The sequence below is a fragment of the Pongo pygmaeus genome, chromosome 2 (assembly GCF_028885625.2).
Source record: "Pongo pygmaeus isolate AG05252 chromosome 2, NHGRI_mPonPyg2-v2.0_pri, whole genome shotgun sequence".
Lineage (NCBI taxonomy): Eukaryota > Metazoa > Chordata > Mammalia > Primates > Hominidae > Pongo > Pongo pygmaeus.
In genome coordinates this window covers 162,388,004-162,398,200 of record NC_085930.1, presented here as the reverse complement: position 1 = coordinate 162,398,200, position 10,197 = coordinate 162,388,004, and positions in this window count along the sequence as shown.

Genomic DNA, 10,197 nt, shown 5'->3' with positions numbered 1-10,197 from the left:
GTACTCTTCCATGAAGCTTTGCATTTGTACACGCTGCTACTGCTGTTCCATCCAGCAAACTCCATCTAGTCTTTAAAACCCAAATGAAGCTCTTCTGTTAAGCTTTCTCCTAATCCTCCAGACACAGCCCTCTCTGTCCCAACTACTTTGTATATACTGCTATCTTACTGGTGATTGCACTGTAAACTGACTAATTTTTAATAGTTAACCACTGTGGGAGAGATGGACAAGGAAAATTAAAGATGATCAAGTGTGGTATGTTTCTCCTTTAATCAAATATGGGCTGAATGTTAATTATGATTTGACCAGTAAGTTATGGCAGAAGGGACTCTGTGCCAGTTTGGGCCAACATTTAAGAGAACGGCAACTTCTGCTTTGGCCTCTCAAGAACGGCAACTTCTGCTTTGGCCTCTCAGAATCCTAAACCACCCCCATAAGGCATTTGACTACCCTGAGAGCTCCGTGCTGTAATGGAGTCCAAACTAATATGCTGAGAGACTGGGTATAGAAGAACTAAGGCCCTAGATTTGTGACCCAGCCATCTTACTTATTTGGGCCACCCCAGCTGAGGTTCCACACATAACAAACCATGCCTACATCTTCCTGCCTGAATTGCTGAGCCACAGAATCATAAACACATAAAATAGGCATTGTTTTATGCTACTAAATTTTTGGATCATTTATTATGCATCAATAGATAATTAGAACAACCTTCAACATCCACGAGTATTTTCCTAGTTCTCTTCCTACAACATTAGCTGTTATGACCTCACATTCCTTTCTCATTGAACATTGAGATCTCAAACTTCTAAACCTTGTTTATCTGCACTGATTTCCTGGGGAAATTTCCTTCTGTATTAAGGCTTTAAATACCATGCTTATGCTTATGATTTCCTAATGCATATCTGTAGCTATCTCAGAAAATCCAGACGTATCCAGTTACTTCCTTGACATACATCTCTATTTTAACGTCTAATAGGCAACTCAAATTAAGTACATTGCAAATGAACTCCTGATCTTCTTAACCAAAGCCGCAACTCTTGAAGTGCTCCCCATCTCAGTATATGTATTCAGAATCAACAAGTTGCTCAGAAAAACATCATAGGCATTACCCTTGATTCCTCTTTTTTTTTTTTTTTTTTTTTTTGAGGCGGAGTCTCGCTCTGTCGCCCAGGCTGGAGTGCAGTGGTGCAATCTCGGCTCACTGCAAGCTCCGCCTCCCAGGTTCAGGCCATTCTCCTGCCTCAGCCTCCCAAGTAGCTGGGACTACAGGCGCCTGCCACAAAACCTGGCTAATTTTTTTTTTTTTTGTATTTTTACTAGAGACGGGGTTTCACCGTGTTAGCCAGGATGGTCTCGATCTCCTGACCTCCTGATCCCCCTGCCTTGGCCTCCCAAAGTGCTGGGATTACAGTCATGAGCCACCGCGCTCAGCCCTGATTCCTCTTTTTCTTGCAGACCTCACTTCAATTTATCAACAAGCACTGTTGACTCTACCGTAAAAATATATTCCAACCTGAGTGATCTCATAAAACATAAGACAGAGTCAAACCCTACAGTCAAACTGCCAACATCTTTTCATCACGTTTAGAGCAAAATCTAAAATTTTTACCATTATGCTATATAATCTGGCTCCCAGTGACTTCTCCAACCTCACAGACTTTCTTTTCATTTTCTGCCTCATTCTATTCCAGTCACATTGGCCTTCTTGCTGGGCCTAAGCATGCCAAACAGATTCCTGCCTCAGTGTTCCAATGCTTTTTTCTCTTGTATTTTCCCTTGTCTTACACATGAAATTCACCGGGGTCTTAGTGAAAATGACATCCTCAGCGAGGTCCTTTCTGCAAGTCACATCTACAATAGAGACCCCTCTGTCGCTGGCACTCTCCCATAGCGTTGCTGTATTTTTCATCGTTGTACTTTTCACCACCTGAAATTCATGTTACCAATACATATCTACTCGTTTGATTGCTTGTTTCTCGCCACCTCCAACTATTTGAGGCCAGGTACTTTATCTTATGTACTACTATATCCTCAGTCCTGGAAAAGTGCCTAGGCAAAATACATATTGCTTAACTGAGTAAACTCAAAGAAGGAAGGAATCTTTAAATTCCTCAACTCATAGCCTTGAATATTTCTTGGTACAAATAATATAGTCAAGGAATATTTGTGAATGTGTTCAAATTAAGTCTGGAAGTCATTCCTAACAACTTATGTAGCTGTCTTCTTTTGAATAAAGTATTTAATCAGGCAGTATGTGAAAGCAAATTTTCATGATTTCTGGGTAGCAGATTTCTGATTTTCATCTTAAGTGTCAAGCAAATCTTAATATTTGATGTTCCTGTGGCTGATGTGCTTTTTGAGTAAAGTTCACTTTGTTTTAATAAGTATACCCCAAAAAAGTGATATTTGACTACCATGATTTCTTTTTTTGCTGAATTATTTGGGACAATAGATGAACCATTCATGGAAGTACTTTGAGGGAATTGTTTCTTACATTTTAAACATAAATCTGTTATAATAGAACAATGGGGAAAAATGTGTTCTCTTGAGACACATTTTCAAGATGTCATCTAATTGGTAATGCAAGGCACATTTATATTTCTGACTATACAGGGTGCTTGTGAAAATATGTATATTTTAAAAATCAGAAAATTGAAATTCTCAAACATAAACAGGTTCTCTACATGTGTCTTTTAAGGCATGTGTATATTTTTAACTTGATTTCTAGACAAAAGAGCTTTTTTACTAGGAATTACTTAATATTCTATAGACCTGGGGAGGTTCATGACAGCTCTGTGCCATCGAAAACACATCAGCATGTTTGGATCATTACTCTCCGCTGATAAAATTATCTCTCTTAATAACCAACTGTACATCCTTTTTTGTATTTCAATTTTACTACAATATTAAACACTCCAGAAATGACAGTGCTAATTTTTCACATACCTCTTTCATGTACTCTATTTTGCTAAATAAATTATTCACTAAATTTTGCATATGGTTCATTAATCCTCAATTGTGTGGCTTTATTTTTTTCCTCTTAGAGGTAAAAGTAAGGTCTGCTGCATTTCTAAATAAAGCCCTTTTCTGGCTGTTCATCGTGCCCTGAGGTTTCTTTTGGATTCTTTAGTCATATATCTTAAAAATGCACCAGTAACAGAGTTGGAAAAATGTAGCATTACTAAGTTTAAATGCAAGAATTCTATGCATTCAAATAAAATTTACATGAGAAGTTGTATTATCTTAGTTTGCCAGAAAGCCATTTTAGTGTTTCAGACAACAAATTGCTCATGGTACATTTTCTACTCCAACATATTCCAGACTGAATAAAAATAAAAGGTACAATTTCAAATGCTATCACCAACAATTTACTTCTTTTTATGGCACATTTTAGGTTTTCTTAGTGTGGGTGATTTAATTTCACAAAGAAAGTACATTTTTTCTTAGTGTCTGTGTGTACCTTACCTATCATGTTTCTGCAGTTATGAAAATGAACAGATACCAAGCATAAAAACTCATATTTTTGAATCCATGAATTATAGTGAATTATGACTTACAGTTCGTTAAAGCAGTGCTGCATGGTGTTAAGAACAGATATCCTGAAATCAGATGACCTAAAGTCTCGGCTCTGCCACTGACTAGGTTAGGTAAGTTTGTAACCATTCTGTGCTTCAGCTACCTCATCAGTAAAGTGGAGATAATAATAGTACTAACTGCACAGGGTTGTGCTGAGGTTTACATGAGAAATTTGTATAAAATAGTAAGATCATATACTTGACAAGTAATAGCTAGTTTTTTTCTTTTTCTTTCTTTTTTTTTTTTTTTTTTTGGAGTCTTGCTCTGTTTCCTGGGCTAGAGTGTGCAGTGGTGCAATCTCAGCTCACTGCAAGCTCTGCCTCCCGGGTTCGCGCCGTTCTCCTGCCTCAGCCTCCTGAGTAGCTGGGACTACAGGCACCTGCCACCGTGCCCAGCTAATTTTTTTTTTTGTATTTTTTAATAGAGACAGGGTTTCACCGTGTTAACCAGGATGGTCTCGATCTCCTGACCTCGTGATCCTCCCGCCTCGGCCTCCCAAAATGCTGAGATTACAGGCATGAGCCACCGCGCCAGGCCAATAGCTAGTTTTTTTCTAAAAACTTATTTTATATCCAAAATATAATATTATTAAGTGCTTACTATCTATCTGCTCTTGTACCAGGAACTCAGGGAAACAACTGTGGTCAAAAGAGACACAGTCTGCATACTTTCTAGAAAGTCTGATTGCCGCGAAAAAAAGTGTATAAAAGGCATAAAGTTATATACCTGACCACTTCTCACCACCATCACTGCTACCACCCTGTTTCATTATCTCTCGCCTCCACTCTGGTCTCCCTGTTTCTCTCTTTGCCCCTATTTTCTATTCTCAGTGAAGCAGCCAGAGAAATCCTTCTAAAAGACTAGACTGATAACGTCACATCACTGCTCAAAGCACAGCAATGGCTTCTATTTCACTAAGAATGAAAGCTTGACTCCTTATACTGGCTTCCAAGGCCAGGATAATCAGCCCTTTCTTCTCTGACTTTTTTTTTCCTGGTTTTCTATACCTCACTTACACTTTTCTAACGACACTGGTCTCCTTGCTCTGTCTCAACAGCACCAGTGTACTTACAACTCAGGGTCTTTGTACAAGTTATTTTGTCTTCCTGAGACCATCTTCCTCTAGGTATCCTCTTGACTAATTTTCTTCCTTCTTTGAATTTTGCAAAAATAATACCTTCTTAATGAAGTCTGTCCTAATCACTTTATATAAAATTGTAATCTGCCTCCACTTCCCATATGAAATGGCTCTATCTTTTCTGTTTTTCCTACAGCACTTATCATTTTCCAACATTACATATAATTTAGATATTTGTTATATTTATTTGTGAATATATATAATGTTTGTAAGCAAGTATATGTAAGCATCACAGGTTAGAGATCTGTTTAGTTTACTGTTGTTTCCCAAGAACTCAGAGAAATCCCTGACAATTAGTAGGCATTCAATAAATGTTTTTTAGATATATCAAAATTTTCAACACATATGCTAGTTCAGAGTGTTTAAACTCAGTGATATGTTATTTTCAAACTAAACAGCAGGAGAGAAGAAAGAGGTGAAAAGGAACTTAAAGGTAATGGCAGAAACTGCAATTACTTTTGCATCAACCTAATACATATATAGTCATAAATCACAACCATGTATCAGTCAGTGACAAACTGCATATATGATGTTGACCCCATAAGATTATAATAGAGCTGAAAAATTCCTATCACCTAGTGACATTGTAGCCACCTTAACATCATAGTACAATGCATTACTCATGTGTTTGCAGTGAAGCTGGCATAAAGAAACCTGCATGCCAGTCATATAAAAGCCTATCACATGTAATTATTACATAATACTTGATGACAGTATAATGACTATGTAACTTGTTTATGTATTTACTGTACATTTTATTCATTTAAGAGTATACTAATTCATATATATGTATATTACATACATATATATGTATATATATGTATGTTAAGTGTAAAACAGCCTCGGATAGGTTTTTCAGGGCGTATTCCAGAAGAAGGCATTGTTATCATAGGAGATGACAGCTCCATGCGTGTTATTGCCCCTGAAAACTTTCCAGTGGGACAAGATGTGGAGGTGGAAGACAGTGATATCAATGATCCTGACCCTGTGTAGGCCTGGGATAATGTATATGTTTGTGTCTTAGTTTTTAACAAAAAAGTTTAAAAAGGAAGAAAGAGAAGACCACAAAACAACTAGAAAACAAATAAGACAATGGCAGAACTCCTTATCGATCAGTAGTAACATTGAATGTAAACAGACTAACCTCTGAAATCAAAAGTCAAAGTGGCTGAATGGATGAAACACCAAGACTCAATGATCTGTTGCCTGCAAGAAACACACTCTACTTATAAAGATGCACATAGACTAAAAATAAAGGGATGGAAAAGGATATTACATGCAAATGGCAACCAAAAAAAGAATAGGAGTAGCTATACGTATATCAGACAAGATAGATTTCAAGACAGAAACTATAAGAAGAGACAAAGAAGATTATTATATAATAATAAAAGGGTAAATTCAGCAAGAGGATGTAACAGTTATAAATATATATGCATCAACACTGTAACACTCAGATATATAAAGCAAATATTATTAGAAATAAATAGAGAGATTGACCCCAATCAACAAAGAAACATCAGACTTCATGTGTACTACAGAACAAATTGACCCAACAAATATTTACAAATCGTTTCATCCAATGGCTGAAGAATACACATTCTTCTCAATGCATGAATTACTCTCAAGGACAGACCATATGTTAGGTAAAAAATAAATTTTAAAACATTCAAAGAAATAAAATAATATCAATTATGTCCTCTAGCCATAGTGGAATAAATGAAGAAATCAATAATAAAAACAATTTTAGAATTATATGAACATATGGAAACTAAACAATATGTTCCTGAATGACCAGTGTGTCAACGAAGAAATCAAGATGAAAATTGAAAAATTTATCTAAATAAATGATAATGAAGACAAAATATACCAAAATCTATCAGATACAGTGAAACGAATACTCAGAGGTAAGTTTATAGCTATAAGCGCCTACATCAAAAAAGTAGAAAAATGTCAAATTAACAACCTAACAATGCATCTTCAAGAACTAGAAAAGCAAGAGCAAGCAAAACCAAATTAGTAAAAGAAAGGAAATAAGATCAGAGCAGAAATGAACATAATTGAAATAAAGGAACACAAAGTTTCAATGAAACAAACAACTGCTTTTTGAAAAGATCAACAGAATTGACAACTCTTTAGCCAGAATAAGAAGAAAAGACAGAAGACCCAAATAAATAAAATCAGAGATAAAAAGGAGACATTACAACTGATATCATAGAAATTCAAAGGATGATTAGGGGCTACTATGAGCAATTACATGACAATAAATTGGAAAACCCAGAAGAAATGGATAAATTTCTAAACATACGTGACTTACCAATATTGAACCATGAAGAATTAAAAAGCCTGAACCAACCAACAGCAGGTAACATGATTGAAGCCTAATAAAAAGTCTCCCATCAAAGAAAAGCCTAGAAACTAATGGCTTCACTGCTGAATTTTACCAAATGATTAAAGAAAAACAAATAAGTGTCCTAATGAAATTATTCTAAAAAATACAACAGAAGGGACTACTTCCAAACTTATTCTATGAAGTCAGCACTAACTAGCTTGATACTGAAGCCAAAGACACTTCAAACTATATATATATTTATATATATAAATATATACACAAATAGTTTTCTTATATATGTGTATATATATAAATATATATATTTTCTATGAAGTCAGCACTAACTAGCCTGATACTGAAGCCAAAGACACATCAAACTATATATATATATATAAATATATATACCAATAGTTTTCTTATATGTGTGTATATATAAGTGTATGTATATTATATATATTTATATGTTAATATATATACACAAATATATATATTAATATATACACATACACACATATAAGAAAACCATTTGCCTGAATCATTGCATGTAACAGAACAACCCTCTTTCAACTAAGGAGAAAACAACAGCTAATTTCAGTACCTACAACATCCTGACTATCCAGAGTTCCTGAGTCTGTCCATGTGACAACTTTACTGCTAGCATAATCAGCATTTGAGAAAACTAGCACACTAAACAAAACTACAACCAAGGACTCCCACAGATTCCATTTCACTTCCTTGCCACCTCCAGCAGAGCAGGTGCTTGTATCCATGTCTGGGAGACCTGAAGACAGATCACGTCACAGGACTCTTTGCAGACATTCCCCAGCATCAGCCCAGGACCAATGTCCCCAATGGGTCAATAGCAATCACTGCAGTTTCACTCTCAGGAAGCCCAATTCGTAGGGGAAGGGGGAGAGTGCCACATCAAAGAATCAACCCATGGGACAAAAGAATCTGAACAGAAGCCTTTGAGTTCCAGATCTTTCCACTGAAAGTCTACCCAAATGAGAAGGAACCAGAAAAGTAATTCTGGTAATATAAAAAAGCAAGGTTCCTTAACATTCTCCAAAAGATCACACTAGCTCTCCAGGAATGGATTTAAACCAAGAGTAAATCTCTGAGTTGCCAGATAAAGAATTCAGATGGTTAATTATGAAGCTACTCAAGAAGGTACCAGAGAAAGGTAAAAATCAACATAAAAGAAATTTAAAAAACAATATAGAATATAAATAAAAAACTCTCCAGAGAAATAGATATCATAAAGTAAAAACAAACAAACAGCAACCAAAAAACCCCCCACAACTTCTGGAAATGAAAGACACACTTAGAGAAATACAAAATACATTAGAATGTTTCAACAATAGACTAGAACAAGTATGAGAAAGAACTTCAGAGTTTGAAGACAAGGCTTTCAAATTAACACAGTCTGACAAAGAAAATAAAAAAAATTTAAAAATGAACAAAGCCTCCAAGAAATTTAAGATTATGTTAAACGGCCAAACATAAGAATAATAGATGTTCCTGGGGAAGAAGAGAAATCTAAAAGGTTGGAAAACTTATTAGAGGGAACAATCAAGGAAAACTTTCCTGGTCTTTCTAGAGATCTAGACATTAAAATACAAGAAGCTCAAAAAACATCCAGGAAATTGATCATGAAAAGATTATCACCTGGGCACATAGTTTTCAGGTTATCTAAAGTCAAGACGAAGGAAAGAATCTTAAGAACTGTGAGGCAAAAGGATCAGATAACCTAAAAAGAAAAACCTATCAGATTAACAGCGAATTTCTCAGCAGAAACTCTGCAAGCCAGAAAGGATTCAGGTCCTATCTTTAGCCCCCTTAAACAAAATAGTTATCAGCCAAGAAATTTGTATCCAGTGAAACTAAGCTTCGTAAATGAAGGATGGTTTTCACACAAACAAATGCTGAGCATTCGCTACTACCAAGCCAGCACTACAAGAAATGCAAAAAGGAGTTGTAAATCTTGAAATAAGACCTAAAATACACAAAAATAGAACCTCATTAAAGCATAAATCTCACAGGACCTATAAAACTATAACACAATTTAAAAGAAAAAGGTATTCAAGCAACAACTAGCAGGATGAATAAAGCAATACCTAACGTCTCAATACTAATATTGAATGTGAATGACCTAAATTTGACAATTAAAATATACAGATGGCAGAATGGATAAAAATCCACCAACCAAGTATCTGCTGTCTTTAAGAAACTCACCTAACACATAAGGATTCACATAAACTTAATGTAAAGGAGTGGGAAAAGATATTCCATGCAAATGGACACCAAAAGCAAGCAGGAGTAGCTATTCTTATATCAGACAAAACAGACTTCAAAGCAACAACAGTTAAAAAAAAAAAAGACAAAGAGGGACATTATATAATGATAAAAGAAATAGTCCACAGGAAAATATCACAATCCCAAATATACATGCACCTAACACTGGAGCTTGCAAATTTATAAAGCAATTACTACTAGACCTAACAAATGAGACAGATGGCAACACAATGATAGTGGAGGACTTTAATACTCCACAGAGAGCATTAGACAGGTCGTGAAAACAGAAAGTCAACAAAGAAATAATGAACTTAAACTATATTCTAGAACAAATGGGCTTAACAGGTATTTACAGAACATTCTACTGAAGAACTGCAGAATATACATTCTATTTTTTTAATACTTTAAGTTTTAGGGTACCTGTGTACAAAGTGCAAGTTAGTTACATATGTATGCATGTGCCATGTTGGTGTGCTGCACCCATTAATTCGTCATTTAACATTAGGTATATCTCCTAATGCTATCCCTCCCCCCTCCCCCCACCCCACAACAGGCCGCCGGTGTGCGATGTCCCCCTTCCTGTGTCCATGTATTCTCATTGTTCAATTCCCACCTATGAGTGAGAATATGTGGTGCTTGGTTTTTCGTCCTTGCGAAAGTTTGCTGAGAATGATGGTTTCCAGCTTCATCCATGTCCCTACAAAGAACATGAACTCATCATTTTTTATGGCTGCATCGTATTCCATGGTGTATATGTGCCACATTTTCTTAATCCAGTCTATCATTGTTGGACATTTGGCTTGGTTCCAAGTCTTTGCTATTGTGAATAGTGCCACAATAAACATACGTGTGCATG